The sequence below is a fragment of the Coregonus clupeaformis genome, unplaced genomic scaffold (genome assembly GCF_020615455.1).
Source record: "Coregonus clupeaformis isolate EN_2021a unplaced genomic scaffold, ASM2061545v1 scaf1832, whole genome shotgun sequence".
Taxonomy (NCBI): domain Eukaryota; kingdom Metazoa; phylum Chordata; class Actinopteri; order Salmoniformes; family Salmonidae; genus Coregonus; species Coregonus clupeaformis.
The window spans coordinates 48,284-65,932 of record NW_025535286.1 but is presented as its reverse complement, the minus strand read 5'-3'; the positions used below and the strand labels follow the sequence as shown (position 1 = coordinate 65,932).

The following is a 17,649-nucleotide window of genomic DNA, read 5'->3' as shown; positions in this document are numbered from 1 at the left end:
GCAGATGTCAATGCTGTGTTAACGAACAAAGTGCTTACTTTGCAAGAGGCCAAGGGGATGCTGCGAGGAATCCAGGCTGCTCCTGTGGGCTCTGCAGAGGGAGATCAGAGGAAGTAGGGAGGGGGAGATGGGCAGGAGCATCGACAATCTGAGAAGAACCAGCCTCTATTTCCCATTTGGCCCCTTGACCAGGTTGATCCTGGTCATACTTGTAGCGCATACTCATAGTTGTACTCGTTGTTGTTTAGGGTCCACCTCTCTGTAAAAGAATGAGAGCAGAAGCTTGATCCTCTCATTTCCATAAAGGAATGGTAATACAATGATTAAACCAAGACCCAACAGAGGTGTGAAATGCTTACCCCAATGGCCATGTTCTTCATTCCAGTGGAAATATCCATAATCATCGCCCACGTAAAACCCGTCTGCATCAGCCTTAACAACATAATCAACATGGAGACAGTCAGGTGAGAACAACTTTAAAGAGCAAAACCTGTTATCAAAGCAAAAAAGCTGGAAGGTACAGTATAAATTGAATCCCTTTTTAATGTTCTCAGAATGTATTGGAGAAAACATTGTACCGAGACCTTTTAAAGCTAGAATCCTTAATTGAAACAATAACAAAGCGGACACCCCACCTCTCTTTTGGTAAAAACTAAGGGATGGGCCTGGAGAAATATAACCACTCTCAAATTCAGACAGAGCTGGCCATCCATGATATCAAAATTACAGTTTTAACCATGTTTTAAGGTTATACAGTGTTGTTTTCATTACATTTACATTGTTTACACACATTGGAGTAAAACAAGCTTCTATTTTGGGTTCTGATGGGGTACATATGACAGTTGAATTAAGATCATGAGGCATTTATAATTATATTCTTCAAGAATCAAATGGGTATATATCATTAACCTCTTAAGGATCGTACACTTTCTTTTGCCTAAAATGACATACCCAAATCTAAATGCCTGTAGCTCAGGACCTGAAGCAAGGATATGCATATTCTTGATACCATTTTAAAGGAAACACTTTGAAGTTTGTGAAAATGTGAAATGAATGTAGGAGAATATAACACATTAGATCTGGTAAAAGATAATACAAACAAAAAAACATGTGTTTTCTATATATTTTTTGTTCCATCATCTTTGAAATGCAAGAGAAAGGCCACAATATAATAATGCTGTTTAGGCACAATTTAGATTAATCAGAGCAAGATTACTGAATGTAACGCACATTATTTACCTTCAGAGAGGTGAATGTATCAAACCAGTTGCCGTAGAGGTTAATTAATAAGTCCAACAATGGATGTAGCAACTAAGGGTTCTAGTTTTAAGGAACCAAACAGCTAATGTTGGGAATATCTTGAAAAACTTCCAGTCCTAGACCTATGTCCCTGGAATCTTCTGACTGTAACATCATACTACTGACATTCCATGGACCAAAAGAAAACGTATTGAATGTTGCCAGAACTTCCTGGAGAAATACGTTACATAAAGAACATTATAAACTGGGTGGTTTGAGCCCTGAATGCTGATTGGCTGACAGCCGTGGTATATCAGACCGTATACCATGGGTATGACAAAACACTTATTTTTTCTACTCTAATTACGTTGGTAACCAGTTTATAATAGCAATAAGGCACCTCTGGGGTTTGTGATATATGGCCAATATACCATGGCTGAGGGCTGTGTCCAGGCACTCCACGTTGCGTTTTGCCTTTGCATCGTGCATAAGAACAGCCCTTAGCCTTGGTATATTGGCCATATACCAGACCCCCTCTGGCCTTATTGCTTAAGTAACCCACTGGGCACAGACATAATTTCAACATCTAGTTTGGAATTCAGTTTGGTTGAGTTGTCAACTAAGGTGAATTCAACTTGAAATCAACAACAACAAAAATCACTGGGTACTTGCTAACTCTGGTCAATGGTGATAGTGTGGAGAAACTCACACTACCGCCCTGAACCAGAGCTAAATATGCTACTCGCTACCGCCCTGCTCCAGAGTGAGGTGTTTGATTACTCACATTATATGGATCCATAGTTGCCGGATCCATGGTTAGCCTATCTTCAACACAGACGCACCATCCAACATCTCCGGTAAAATTTACGGTAAGGTCTCCAACATCCGGAACAACAGACCGTAATGGTTTCCAAGAGTGATCCAAGTAGTAGTCTCCAGAAACAATTCGTTGCTACTAATAAACGAAAATCGATTGCTCGGGGTTATTTATAGGCTAGATAACGTCACAATACTAATCGTCAGATTGGAACTCACAGAGATTCTGTAGCTCATTCTGTAAATGTTTTAACTCTACTTTGAGTCATAATGTAAGTAATTACACTGCACGCGACCACTATTGACATGGGACGGGTTGTTCATTTGAGTCAAATATTTGGCTACTTCCTTGTGTTTGTTTATAATTGAAAATCAATAAACAATTTATCGTAAAGTTTTGGTCACTCACATTTGTCTCGATTGATTGTTTCTAAATATTTCCCGCAAATGTTCCACTAGTAGCCTAGGCCTAGCCAACAAGACAAAATAGGTTTCAAGGGAACACACAGCAACACATTAAATTACTATTCTGTTCTATTTATGGGAACACCTATAGGGAACACGCATAGGAACGTGCATAGGAAATGTTTAGTCTGTCTGCATTACCAGTGTCTATTGGTAGCTTATAATGACAGACTCAATCACAAGGGATGACCGCGAATAAATGTTAGCTTTGCTGTTAGCTGATTGCTTATCTGCTGAGACAGGGTGGTAGATGTTAAACCCCAGCTCTAGAACATAAGGATTAACAGATTTGTTTCAGACATGAAGCCGTCACTTTCTTAGAGATTGAAGACAGAATACAAGAATGTGTGAATGTAAATGTAGGTTGACTTGGATGGTGTGGGGTATGCCATTTGTTACAAAGGGGAGGTGACGAACTAATGAACTAATGACGAACTAATTAATGAAACAAATATTAGATAGGCCTACAGCAAAATTACTAAATTGTTATGTTGCTTTTAAAGCGCATTGATACATAGGCTAAATGTTTTGATGCATGTGGATTTCCAGTTGGGCGCCAGCGTCCTAATGATTGGGAGTGGTGCTGAAAGGACAGCTACTGCACCATACACAGAGCCTTTCGTTTCAGCAAAATAATGGCTATTCTGTTCTATTTAATTATATGGGGACACGTTCTGTACAACCACATGGTGTGCATGTTTCAAAATATAAATGGATCAAAAGTGTTTAATGCTTTCTAATTCCATATGCTCCTTGTTGTAACACCCACCCGTAGTATGCGCTCCAGCAAGTATATCTCACTGGTCATCCCCAAAGCCAACACCTCCTTTGGCCGCAATTCCTTCCAGTTCTCTGCTGCCAATGACTGGAACGAATTGCAAAAATCTCTGAAGCTGGAGACTCTTATCTCCCTCACTAACTTTAAGCATCAGTTGTCAGAGCACCTTACCGATCACTGCACCTGTACACAGCCCATCTGAAATTATCCCACCCAACTACCTCATCCCCATATTGTTATTTATTTTGCTCATTTGCACCCCAGTATCTCTATTTGCACATCATCTCTTGCACATCTATCATTCCGTGTGTTAATACTAATTGTAATTATTTTGCACTATAGCCTATTTATTGCCTTACCTCCATAACTTGCTACATTTGCACACACTGTATATATATTTTCTGTTGTATTTTTTGACTTTATGTTTTGTTTTACCCCATATGTAACTCTGTGTTGTTGTTTTTATCGCACTGCTTTGCTTTATCTTGGCCAGTTCGCAGTTGTAAATGAGAACTTGTTCTCAACTGGCTTACCTGGTTAAATAAAGGTGAAATAAAATTGTAAAAAAATATTCTGCATGTTCCTAACTAAGGTTGGATATGCTGGGCTATGTGACGTTTGATTGAGTCCTCTACCTCCATTGGCCTCTGAAAACATAGCATCCTCCTGACGAGTTGTGTGATTAGGGACATTTTACCTAATGACTCTATCACAGGGCAGCAGTTCATTGCAATGACCTCCATAGCATGGATAGTGGTGCACCATCCCGTCCTCTTTCCCTTGTTTTGTTATCGCCCAAAGGTGTATTGTACAAATCCCTGGGAAAGGTTGTAGTGCCTAAAAGAAACACTTTTGCTGGTCCATGCTTGTGATGATAAAGGAATCCGCCGACACTGTACTCTGTTCACAAAGGTTTATTATAACAAAGAGTTTACAGCATCGAATTTTGACCAACACCTGCAGATGTCTGGAGATAGCCCGAGCCAATCTGATTAGCTATTCCCCTTATTCTATTGTTCAAGACATGGTTTTATATCCTCCAATGACGTATTATGGTGTGATTCTAAAAACCAATCCCTAGTCTTTTCTTCCTCACTCCCCATCTCCTCTTTCCATGAACATCAGTAATGCTTTCCAGATGTTACAACCAAGTAGAGCAAAGTTCAGCTGTTACACAATTTTGTAAACGTCAGCACAATCCTAGACTCTTCAGATACTACATATTTCCCCCTTCGAGACTAATTAAGTCTCGAAAACAAAAAGAATAAGATTATGACAAATAACAATTCTTGCTCTTGAGTAACTTTAACAATAAACCAAAATTTATGGAGATTAAACACATGTTTATATAGACACATTTTTGTATGTAGTGTAAATACATTATTATAGAGTGTAAATGAATTGTCATGGAGTGTAAATGAATTGTCATGGAGTGTAAATAAATTGTCATGGAGTGTAAATGAATTGTCATGGAGTGTAAATGAATTGTCATGGAGTGTAAATAAATTGTCATGGAGTGTAAGAGCGAAAAACCTGTCTGGCAGCTTTCATTCCAAATATCCATCAGTCAGTCAAGACAGGAAAATTCTCTCACGGCCCCCTCTGCCCTAGGCGACCACCTAAGTACTCCAGATCAATTCACACATCTTCATGAATACATTTTAAGCTATGATACAATTGAATACATATGAAAAACCCCAGCAAACAAAATACAATCAAAATGTCCACATTCAGGCTGGTCGACCCATCGGACCCTCCTGTGGATTCTCTCTGTCCTTGCCTAGACCCCATATCCCTAAACTTCAACGAAATAAACAAAAACATCTGAGGTCCCCACATGTACCCAACACAGAAAACATAATTGTTCAAAAATTAATACAGAAAGAATATAACACTGGAATGTAGTCCACAACACTTCATTTCTTCCACAGTGTCGTCTTTCAATGCAACGTTGATGATGGAATCGGAACATTTCCACTCCTTCCTTGTTCCACTTCCTCCAGTCCATTCATATTGTCCATGTTTGAGTATTTGAGTCCCTCTACATATTCCCCCATATGCTTCTGGAAGAAAAGAAAATACCAAACAGTATCTTTTGCAAAACAACACATGCAAATTAAAACATCAATATCAGCAATAATATAAGAATTCCAAAAATGATATGAATTCCATTTCCCCCTTTGATTCATCACAATAATATAATCATCCCACAATCAGATATTCCAAATTTCCTAGAGTTATTTCAACCCTAGTTTTCATAACATTTTAGTCTGACTTTTCCAATTTTATCTTTCTCTAATGTTTTTTTTTTTTTCAAAACCCATTTCACTGATTTATTCACAAAACTCTTTCCCATTTTCTGAGTATATTAAATCGGGAAATTCCCACCTGCTGATGACTTCTTTACACAATAACTTTGCAACCGACTGAGCATATTTTAGCTTAGTTGAACATCTTATGCACCACTTGGTATATGAATGTAACCAAGAATAACAGTCACACATTATTTTTCAGACAGATTATGCACCTACCTATGACATAGTCTATTCAAGAAAATATGGTTCCCAAAACTCTACTCCTTTGTGATCTTTATCCTAATCTCCCCTTTTACAACATTAGCTAACCCATAGCTTCCTAAATCATCATGGTTTCTCCAAAACAATAATTGAGTGCTACTCTAACGATTTTTTTCTATTGTCTTCAAAACACTTGCTTTCGAAAGTCCTTCAATTTATGGTTCAATTCCTTGGATTGCTTCATCTTTCAATGGATACTGATTCTTCCAAGGATGTCTTCCTCCTCAACTTTCACCTCAATGTGGGCTGATTTCACAAATCCATATCAGTACTACTTTGATATCACAACCATTCTTGAACTTTTTTCAACATCTCTTCTTCCATAGATTCTCAATCCATCTTCACACTTCAAACACATTCATTTATCTTCCGTACAGCTTATGACTCTCCCTTGTCCTTGAGCCAAAATCATCATTTTCAGAAATCGCTGATTTTCACTCCTCCAAATCCTTCTCATAATTTAGTTGATTTGACATAGTGAGATGTGTAACCTCTTCAGGCTGAACACAGATAAAAGCCTTTCTGCTATCCATCATCACTTCCCATAGTCCATTGTTTATTTTCACTTCCATTGTTGGATCTTTTTCTCTTCTTCTCTAATCGGTGCTATCAGTTGAAACTCCTCCTTTCGGATCTTCTTGGCACCCTCTAGAATTCTTGCTCCTTTCCTCTAAAGGGTTCACCTGTCCTCAGATGATCTTCACTTGCTCCTGTATCTTCCTCTGAAATTATTTCTTTCCAGAAACTATCTATGGATATGAAACAACTTGTACCACTAGTTGTGGCTGGTACAGTTGCATTTGACCTTGTTCAGTTGAAACTGTAGCAGTGATTGTTGATTCGGTTCCCTCTGATTGATCATAACCAACACTTCTTTTCTTCTTCTCCACCAGTTGTATGATTTAGTTTTCAGAGTTTCTTCGTCTTGTTCTTTCTTGTTGTTGACATATCAGTATTCTTCAAAAGGTTCTCTTCTAAGTTCTGTTCTTGAAATATCATCTTCTTACCAGTGGCCTTTCCTTTGGCCTCACTGTATTATTATTCTCCTTCAATTCTTGAGGTCTTCATCCAGTCGTGTTACTTCTTCCACTTCTCCATTTCTTCTTTCCTCTCTTGCCAACCTCTGTCTGATGACAGGGTCATATCCACCCATGATCTCTTCTGAATCACTCTCATCTTCATCATCCTCTTCTCCTTCACGTTCCAGACATCTCATTTTCTTCCGTCTTCTGGATTCATCTTCATCGTTGTTTCTGCGGGTACCCTATCTATTATTAATCTATATTTCTGATGCAATAATCACTCCTGGATGATCATTGTAAGCTGAGAACAAACATCCCCAAGCTCTACTTTTTGAACCTATCTTATCGCTGAAATATTTTATCAATTTCTGTTTGAGAATGAAGGGCAATTTTTGTTTCACTTGCCGGATAACCTAGCAACACTTTAATTAAAGGATTACCCCTATTTCAACCCGTGTAATGACTTTCATAGTCCTGATATCTTTTTCCCCAATTGTAATGACTATGTTATGTGTTTCCCTCTTGTTTCCCTCCTTTTTTTTTTTTTTTTTTATTTTAAATAATTAATCAATTAATCCAATCAATCAATCAACCAATTAAATCAATCAAAAAATCAAATCAATCAATTAATCAATTAGTTTGTGAATTCTATTTTACCAAATTATTGATTGGTGGCAGTCTTACCACATCCGATCAGGAAAGGTAAAGGAAAGTAGTCAACTCCAGAGCAATTAAAAATAAAGATCTGTACCAACTCACAACCCAATTGCTTAATAAGCACCTAATTACCTTAATTTTACAGAATAATGTTAATGCTGGATTTCCAAGACAACTCTAATCAATACAAGTCATTCACGGAAACTGTAATGTGCAATTATCAATTACATAAAGTCATCAGTCTGTTGCCAAGCTCTTGCGAAATGGTCACAACATGAAATATTCTATGTAAACACAATGTATCAATTATATCCTGTGAGGGAAAGTAGATTTGTGAATAATAACAGCACTGGCCTTGATTTGGACTGGGTTGCCGTCACTGGTGTCAGTTGATGTCAGCCCCTCCTCTTTCTCTCTCTCTCTCTGTCTCCTCCTTCTCGTCTCTCTCGTATGACAGAAAGACAAAAGAACAAAGAAGAGTTTAGTTTATACTTTTTTTTTCCACATTCACGCTAAGAAATAAGCAAACAGCTTAATTCAGGAATATTATAAATAGCTCAATAACATTTTATTTTATTCATTTATTTTATTATTATTATTATTAATCCGTCAATATATCTGTCATTCACCAACTCAACCGATTATCAACCAAACAGTTTTACAGTCAAGCAATAGTTAATTCAAGAGAAGATTTCACTTGTGTGCAAAATTCCCCCCTCCCGTTTTCTATTTTGTCTGCACTGAAAACGGACTCTCCCGTTCTCTCTCCAGTTCAGTGCAGGGGAGTGGCTAACTCATGAATCCTACGCGTGCGCAGTTCAGTCACCAATGTGATTTCAGAGTGGTAGGAGCTATAAAAGTTGCTCCGTTCTCTTCTCCCATAGACAATAACTGTTTAGACTTTAACAGAGCTCACAAACTGAACACATAGAACATACAGAACACAGAACACAAACCCACTACCAAGCTTGTTATCTTTCACTTATCTGCAGATTTATAGTTATGCTGTTATCAATTACAAAACATCTCTATACACTCTTAAAAAGTCCTCCCTGTAGGCTCATGATTAGTTAGTAAACTATAGAGACTCATAAGATCTTTAAACTTATAGTCCTTCCAGGGGGCTCATAGTTTATATAGTTTAAGAATTACAAACGTTCTCACAAACAGAGACTCATAAGATATTTAACCTTAACTGTGTTGTAGGGGTTTCAACTTTTTACTCTAGGGGCTTAACATTTGAAAACCAAGATACCTAACACATTTATTTACAAGAGACTAAAAAGTCTGCTCAAAATCTTAGTCGACACACATCTGGAAGTCATCAAGCACGCAGCCACACTCACTCCGTTTCACCCAAACACACACACACTTGCTGACAGAGAAATGTGCTTTTTCCTCCTCTTAGACACACACATAGTTACATACAGGATCCATTAATCGCCGTTCCTATCTTATTCCTTTTGCTAAATTTCTGCTACCTTAAGTTGACGACATTAAATGAGAGGCGACATTGGATATACAATTCGTCAACCATATCCCAAGAGGTTACATACAATTTAATATATGTCGTACAAACTCACTGTTCCCAGAACAGACCAGAGAGTCAATCTAACAACTCCCCTGGTTTTACGGCCATCATATGGATGCCTTGGTCTCACAAGGGCTTCCTTAAATTAACGGCGCCCTAAAAAGTATACTGTTGACTCATATCACGCGTTATCCTCTAAGCCTTTCGTTGGACACTCCTTTCACTTTTATTCAAGGCAAAATATGCGTATCCAAATCGGTGTGCCCTACAGACACTCCCCACTGTTTGCGTTGTTCTCAACGCAAACTAATTCAGAAAAATTTAGAAACGGAACTCCTACCACACAGCAAAAGAACCAGCAAAATGCACGCATAAGTAATTTAACGGTACATCTCTAACGCACACACTCTCTGGACTCACAAAGCGGCCAGCGTCCAATGTAAGGGATTAAACTCACCTTATTTTTTCCGGCTTCTTTGAGCGGTAGTCGTTTTGTAGCCCAGGAATGGAATGCAAAGAAGAGACATGCACGTCCCAAAAGAACAATAAAACAAAAACCTCGTCGCCATTAAATGTAGTGCCTAAAAGAAACACTTTTGCTGGTCCATGCTTGTGATGATAAAGGGAATCCGCCCGACACTGTACTCTGTTCACAAAGGTTTATTATAACAAAGAGTTTACAGCATCGAATTTTGACCAACACCTGCAGATGTCTGGAGATAGCCCGAGCCAATCTGATTAGCTATTCCCCTTATTCTATTGTTCAAGACATGGTTTTATATCCTCCAATGACGTATTATGGTGTGATTCTAAAAAACCAATCCCTAGTCTTTTCTTCCTCACTCCCCATCTCCTCTTTCCATGAACATCAGTAATGCTTTCCAGATGTTACAACCAAGTAGAGCAAAGTTCAGCTGTTACACAATTTTGTAAACGTCAGCACAATCCTAGACTCTTCAGATACTACAAGGTCACATCAGCAGCCATGTGAGTAATGAGGCAGTAAGCATTTATCCTTTGTTGATGGAAACAAATGTGTTTCTACTGAACTGGATGGAGCACAGATAAGAGTTTGGTTTCACTTGTGCTAAATGAAACAGGTCCAACTTAATATACAATTGATCCTCAGATAAAAGCTCATACATTTTACTTGTATTCTTATGTGAGTGGTGTGGTGTATTTCTTTGATTGATTGAAATGTAATGGATGCTATATATAGAAAACAGAGGGGGAGTTTTGAGATCCATTATACACATTGTGGATCGACGAGAACCAGTGTACCGGAGATTCCTTTCCCTTTTCAAACACAACAGCTTGCCATGTCTTTGGCCACTCAGAAACTCTACATCGCCTTGAGTTATGCAGTTACTCTGATGTGGGTCAACCATGTCATGTTGTCCTTCTCTTTGAGGAACTGTTTGATCTGGACTTGAAATTACTCTAATGCAAACCTACATACTTTGATGACCACTAATCTCTTTATGTGTACGTTTTCAGTGACCTGTTACTATATCATTTTGGATTTCGAGATTAGCGAGATAATCCAGATAGCTAAAGTGATAACATGAGTTTGAATCTGTCTTGGAGATAGCCAGGCCTGTTGCTGATGAAATGATAGCTCAAGTCCACCCACCTCCTAAGGGATATGTCTGGATCTGACATTGTGCCAGCAGCCAGCATCAGCTCACGTCCTCCACGTGTTAGTCTATCAACAATGGGACTCTGATAGTGTTAGGTTGAATCATTCTTTTCGTGTCTGAGATAGAGAGATTATGTTTTCACATGCAATGGTGGGAAAAGCAGGACATCAATTATGTGGGCAATGTAATCTTGATATGGGATGTCCATCACCTTATTTGTGTGGGTTTATTCCTCTTAGAAAAACCTACCAATATCACAGAAATACAAACATTTAAACTGGCTACGGATTCACACATACTTTTGTCACGAGTTACAAAGCCAGAACCCAGAAGCAGACCAGGACAAGCTAAGTTGAAACGAAGGTGAGTGTTTATTTACAAAGTCAAGAGTGATGCTGAATAATCCAGGGAACAGAGCGGGCGGCGTTGATTAGTTGTTGGGGGTGCAGTGGTTGATCCAATCATGGCTCGGCAGCCGCCGACCACCAGGCAGAGGTTGGATGAAGGTTCCGGACGAGTGACTGCAGATGGAACAAAAACGGAGGTAAGTAAACAACAAACCAACAAGGTGCAAAACAACAAAACTAACGCTAGACGCTCTAAGACTGATACTCTGGTAAACCTACTGTTCATGGCTAACGATCCGGCAGGGAATGGATGTTAGCCAGAGCCTAAGAAGGGTGATGATCAGGACCAGGTGTGCAGATTGCTGATGGGATGCAGGTGCGGAAATCAAGAGAGCTCCCCGGAGCGTTCCAGAACCCTCGGGAAACTGGAGATCACGAACAGAAAAACTAGTCCACAGACAGGACCCGACTCAGACTGCCGGGATCGTTACAGTACCCCCCCTCCGACGAACGCCACCGGGCGGACTCCCGGAGCGCCAGGATGGAGCGGTAGAAGTCACGGATGAGGTCAGCATCTAGGATCTGTCGCCGCGGAATCCAACTCCTCTCTTCAGGACCATACCCCTCCCAGTCCACGAGATACTGGAAACCCCGGCCCCGCCGTCTGGAATCCATGATGCGTCGCACCGTGTAGGCAGGACCACCTCCGATCATCCGAGGAGGAGGAGGAGGAGGTGGAGGAGGCAACAGAGGACTGAGGAAAACAGGCTTGAGGCAGGAGACATGAAAGGTGGGATGGACTCTGAGCGTCCTCGGGAGTTTGAGTCGAACTGCCACCGGATTGATCACCTTCTCCACCACAAACGGACCAATGAACTTCGGTAACAACTTCCTAGACTCAGTCCGTAAGGAAGATCCCGTGTGGCCAACCAGACCCTATCTCCGATGGTGTAGGTGGGAGCGGGGATCCGGCGACGATTCGCCTGGAGCTGATACCGGTCCGAAACTCTAAGGAGTGCCTTTCTGGCCCGATGCCAGGTCCGGTGGCAACGCGAATATGGGCCTGAACAGAAGGCACTGAGAGCTCCTTCTCCTGAGAAGGGAACAAGGGAGGTTGGTAGCCATACAGGCACTGGAAGGGAGACATCCCAGTGGCAGATGTAGGGGAGAGTATTGTGGGCATACTCAACCCAAGGCAACTGAGAGACCCAGGAGGTGGGGTTGGAAGAGGCCAGGCAGCGTAGCGTGGATTCCATCTTCTGGTTGGCTCTCTCCGCCTGACCATTAGATTGGGGGTGAAAACCAGATGTGAGACTGACTGTAGCTCCAATGGCCAAACAGAAGGACTTCCAGACAGCAGAGGTAAACTGAGGGCCACGGTCGGAAAGCGATATCACTGGGCAACCCGTGGACCCTGAAAACCTCCCTAACCAGGATCTCGGACGTCTCCGAGGCAGAGGAAGCTTGGCAATTGGCACAAAGTGGGCGAACTTGCTGAATCTGTCCACGATAGTCAGAACGACCGTGTTCCCCTCAGAAGCGGGCAACCCAGTGACAAAGTCCAGGGCCAGATGCGACCATGGCGCGCGGGGAATAGGAAGGGGGTGAAGTAGTCCAGAGCTGGGCCGATTGGTACTCTTATTCTGCGCACACACTGGACAGGCAGCAACATAACCCCGAGTATCCTCGGCCATGGCAGGCCACCAAAAACGTCTCCGAAGAAACGCCATCGTCCGAGCCACGCCAGGGTGACAAGCCATCTTGCTGGCGTGGGACCATTTGAGGACCGCAGACGAACCGACTCAGGCACAAACAACCGACCGGGTGGACCGTTACCGGGACCGGGCTGCGTCCGAAGAGCCGCCATCACCTCCTCCTCAATCTTCCACCTAACAGCTCCCACGACGCAGTTCCGGGGAGAATTGTCTCGGTCTTGGACCCACTCTCCTCCGTCTTGGAGAACATCCGAGACAAGGCGTCCGCCTTGCCGTTCTTAGATCCAGGTCGAAACGTCAGGGAAAAAATTGAATCGTCCGAAAAACAACGACCACCTGGCCTGACGGGAGTTGAGACGTCTAGCCGATTGCACGTAAGCAAGATTCTTGTGGTCAGTCCAGACAATAAACGGCTGCTCCGCCCCCTCCAACCAGTGGCGCCACTCCTCCAAGGCAAGTTTCACCGCGAAAGCTCCCGGTTACCCACATCGTAATTCCTCTCCGCAGGCGAAAGGCGGCGAGTAGTAGGCGCAGGGATGGAGTTTACTGTCCGTGGAGCATCGCTGCGACAGGATGGCGCCAACTCCCACATCAGACGCGTCCACTTCAACGACGAACTGACGGGCCGTGTCCGGTTGAGAGAGAATCGGTGCGTTGGTGAATCGCCTCTTCAAATCCAGAAACGCTCGATCCGCCTCCGGATTCCACTTGAAGCTCCTGATACTGGAAGTCAAGGCCGTTAACGGAGCGGCCACACGGCTGTAATCCCCGGATGAATCTGCGGTAGAAATTCGCAAACCCCAAAAATCTCTGGAGCTGCAATCTCGTACCGGGCTGGGCCCATTCCAGAACCGCTCTAACCTTCTCCTGGTCCATCCTAATCTCTCCCCTGGAGATGATGTACCCGAGAGGATGTCGTGTGGGCGTGAAACTCGCACTTCTCGGCCTTCACGAACAGGCGATTCTCCAACAATCGCTGCAGAACCTGCCGGACATGCTGGACGTGGTCGGAAGGTTCCTTGAGAAGATCAGAATGTCATCCAAGTAAACAAACACAAAGAGACCGATCATATCTCTCAGGACGTCGTTCACCATACTCTGGAATACCGCTGGAGCATTGGTCAGTCCAAACGGCATCACCTGATACTCAAGTGACCCTCGGTGTATTGAAACCCGTCAACCACTCGTCTCCCTCTCTGATCCGGACCATGTGGATACGCATTGCGTAGGTCTAGCTTGGTGAACACCGTAGCACCCTGTAAGGAGTCGAAGGCAGAACTCATCAAAGGCAGGGGATACTTGTTCTTGACCGTGATGTCATTCAACCCCCCGATAATCAATACACGGTCGAAGAGAGCCATCCTTCTTACCCACAAAGAAGAATCCTGCCCCCCAGGGGTGATGACGAGGACGAACGAGACCAGCAGCTAGGGGACTCCTTGATGTAGGTCTCCAAAGCCTCACGTTCAGGGCGGGAGATACTGTATAACCTTCCCTTGGGGTAGACAGCTCCAGGGAACAGGTTGATGGCACAATCATATGGTCGGTGGGGAGGGAGTGACAGAGCCTTCTGCTTACTGAACACTTCCCCCAAATCGTGATATGTCTCGGGAACCAGGGACAAATCTGGGGGTTTAGCCTCAATCACCTGACTGGGAACCGAATGGGGACAGGCAGTCTTGAGACAGTTAGCATGACAATCAAGGCTCCAACTCGTTACCTTGCCCGTCACCCAATCGAACGTGGGATTGTGTTCCTTCAGCCAGGGGTATCCAAGGACCAGAGGAACATGGGAAGACGGCAGAATGAAGAATGAAATCATCTCCGAATGATTCCCGACAACAGCATCTTAACCGGTTCAGTCCTCATCGTGATACGTGCCAGACTACTGCCGTTCAGAGTGGTCGCTTCAATGGCTTCCGGCAATTGCTCCTTGGAAAGCCCCAGCTGTTCCACCAACTCGGCATCAAGAAAGCTTCCATCGGCACCTGAATCGATAAAAGCGTTAATCGCTAAGCTCTGATTCCTGTTCACAAGGGTAGCCGGGAAACGGGGTCTGACAGAGGTACTGAGAGGTTGAAACTGGCTCGCTAAAAGTCCTCCCAACTTTAGCGAGCCGGGCAGTTTGACGACCGCCGGGAACAAGTGGAGATGTAATGTCCCGAGCTACCACAGTAGAGGCAGCAGTTGGTCTTACGTCTAGGTTGACGCTCCTCCTTGGTTAACCCGTGCCGCCCCACTTGCATGGGTTCAGAATCGGGAGAGAGGACCTCTCCACTAATCCTTTGTGGTGGAGAATGATCGGCGTGTTCTGGTCCACCACCCGACCCGACTGGGAACTGAGAAGCTGATCGATTGGACGGACCCCATTGCTTCTCCCTCCTTCGCTCTCGGACTCGATTATCCACCCGAATAGACAAGGCTACCAAGCTGTCCAGGTCACTAGGCTCCGGATAGGAGATCAACTCATCCTTGAGCTGCTCCGACAGACCCTGGTAAAAGGCCGCTTGCAGAGACTCCTCATTCCACCCACTCTCCACAGCCAACGTCTTGAACTCGATCACGAAGTCGGCCACGCTGCGAGTTCCTTGGTGAAGCGAAAACAGGCGCCTAGCTGCGTCCCTCCTCGGACGGAATGGTCGAAGAGCTTCCTCATCTCGGCCGTGAACCCCTGGTATGAAGCCATGCAGGGGTCTTGTCGTTCCCAAACGGCTGAAGCCCACTCCAGCGCTCGACCACGCAGCAACTCAATCACAAAGGCTATCCTAGCCTTGTCTGTGGCATAAGAGTAGGGCTGTAGATCGAACACTAACCCACACTGCATAAGGAAAGAACGGCATCTTCCCAGCTCCCCCTCATATTTATCCGGCGTCGGAACCTTGGGCTCACGGAAGGACACAGCTCCAGACGCGGCAGGCGAGATGGGTGAAACCGGTAGTGGATCCTCCACCGGAAACTGGCGCTGGTTCTGGACCTCCGTCAGACCGGTAGAAAGGTTCCGAACTGACAACGCTATCTCCTGTAGTGCCGTGCTATGTTGTCCCAACATCTTCTCCTGATGGGAAATGGCATGGCGAACAGAGTCCAGGTCCGCTGGGTTCATTACTGGCCGGATCGTTCTGTCACGAGTTACAAAGCCAGAACCCAGAAGCAGACCAGGACAAGGTAAGTTGGAAAACGAAGGTGAGTGTTTATTTACAAAGTCAAGAGTGATGCTGAATAATCCAGGGAACAGAGCGGGCGGCGTTGATTAGTTGTTGGGGGTGCAGTGGTTGATCCAATCATGGCTCGGCAGCCGCCGACCACCAGGCAGAGGTTGGATGAAGGTTCCGGACGAGTGACTGCAGATGGAACAAAACGGAGGTAAGTAAACAACAAACCAACAAGGTGCAAAACAACAAAACTAACGCTAGACGCTCTAAGACTGATACTCTGGTAAACCTACTGTTCATGGCTAACGATCCGTCAGGGGAATGGATGTTAGGCCAGAGCCTAAGAAGGGTGATGATCAGGACCAGGTGTGCAGATTGCTGATGGGATGCAGGTGCGGAAATCAAGAGAGCTCCCCGGAGCGTTCCAGAACCCTCGGGAAACTGGAGATCACGAACAGAAAAACTAGTCCACAGACAGGACCCGACTCAGACTGCCGGGATCGTTACAACTTTTGGTATCTTTGGTATCCAATGGACTGATAGTGTGGGAGCGCTGGTTTAACATCTACTGTAGTTACAATGAATAAATAACAGGCATAAGCAAACTTTGTCTCATTGGATTTTATAAGAAGTATTATAAGCACAAGATGCTTGAGTTTATTTATTTTTTCTAAGTATGCTATGCTCCACTGCATCCTTTTTTTCTGGCAAAATAGCCTATGTGAGAAAGAGAAAATTAGTGACATCCCTTACCACAAACATAGTTTACTGTTGAAAAGGTGCACTTATATCAACCTCAGAATTACATTGACTAAAATAGATTAATTTGGATTGTTTTGGCAAAAGGTGAGCTGGATTAAATCATGTAGTACCTAAAAAAGCCTTAAAATGTCCAGGGGAAGAGTCAACACATGTAGAAGTCCCAGGGGTGGACATGTGATCCCAACCAGAGTCCCATTCACCATCATCTGAACACAATTCAGGAGAGTCTTAATCAATTGTTAAATAAATGTAAACCATGTGCTAGAGAAAAAAACATTAATTGAAGTCTGAACCCCGTTAGATATAGAGTAGTCAATGGTGGACATTATTTTGCTCACCAGCCCAATCAGGCTTGTTACAAGAGTAGAGAGGATATTTACTATCCAAAAGGTCACTTACCTTCCGGCACACACATCGGTGAGAGAGATCTGAGCATGTGAGCCAGGGCAGTGTCTGATATTCCAGGCCCAGCTTTGGTAGTTGTACCTGGATAACCTGAATATTTGCTAATTGGAGCACCTGTTACGAATGGAAATCAGTGTTATATAAGGTATATGACTAGCTGACAATTCTCTCTCTCTCTCTGTCTCTCTCTCTCTCTCTCTCTCTGTGTGTGTGTGTGTGAAATGTGAGCTAGCTAAAGCATAATCACCTACTTTCATTGAATATGGGTTAACTCCATTTTGGGCTCTTTGGAAACCCTGTGGTGGAGGTGAATTGAAGAAATCCTTGGCCCTTTGGCAACCCTGTGGTGGAGGTAAATCGAATAAATTCTGGGCCCTTTGGCAACCCTGTGGTGGAGGTAAATTGAAGAAATCCTGGGCCCTTTGGCATCCCTGTGGTGGAGGTGAATTGAAGAAATCCTGGGCCCTTTGGCATCCCTGTGGTGGAGGTGAATTGAAGAAATCCTGTGCCCTTTGGCATCCCTGTGGTGGAGGTGAATTGAAGA

General features: G+C 43.6%; 2 long non-coding RNA genes across 2 annotated transcripts; both read right to left on the bottom strand.

Moving 5' to 3' along the window:
• Positions 1-7,905: 7,905 nt before the first annotated feature.
• LOC123487739 lies at positions 7,906-9,610 on the bottom strand. Its single transcript, XR_006659874.1, has 2 exons — positions 9,542-9,610; positions 7,906-7,996 (listed from the first exon to the last, which is right to left on the bottom strand). It is a non-coding gene; the product is annotated as an uncharacterized LOC123487739 (long non-coding RNA).
• A 6,934-nt stretch (positions 9,611-16,544) lies between these two features.
• Positions 16,545-17,187, bottom strand: LOC121563791. Its single transcript, XR_005999941.2, has 3 exons — positions 17,100-17,187; positions 16,811-16,906; positions 16,545-16,655 (listed from the first exon to the last, which is right to left on the bottom strand). It is a non-coding gene; the product is annotated as an uncharacterized LOC121563791 (long non-coding RNA).
• Between the last annotated feature and the right edge of the window lie 462 nt (positions 17,188-17,649).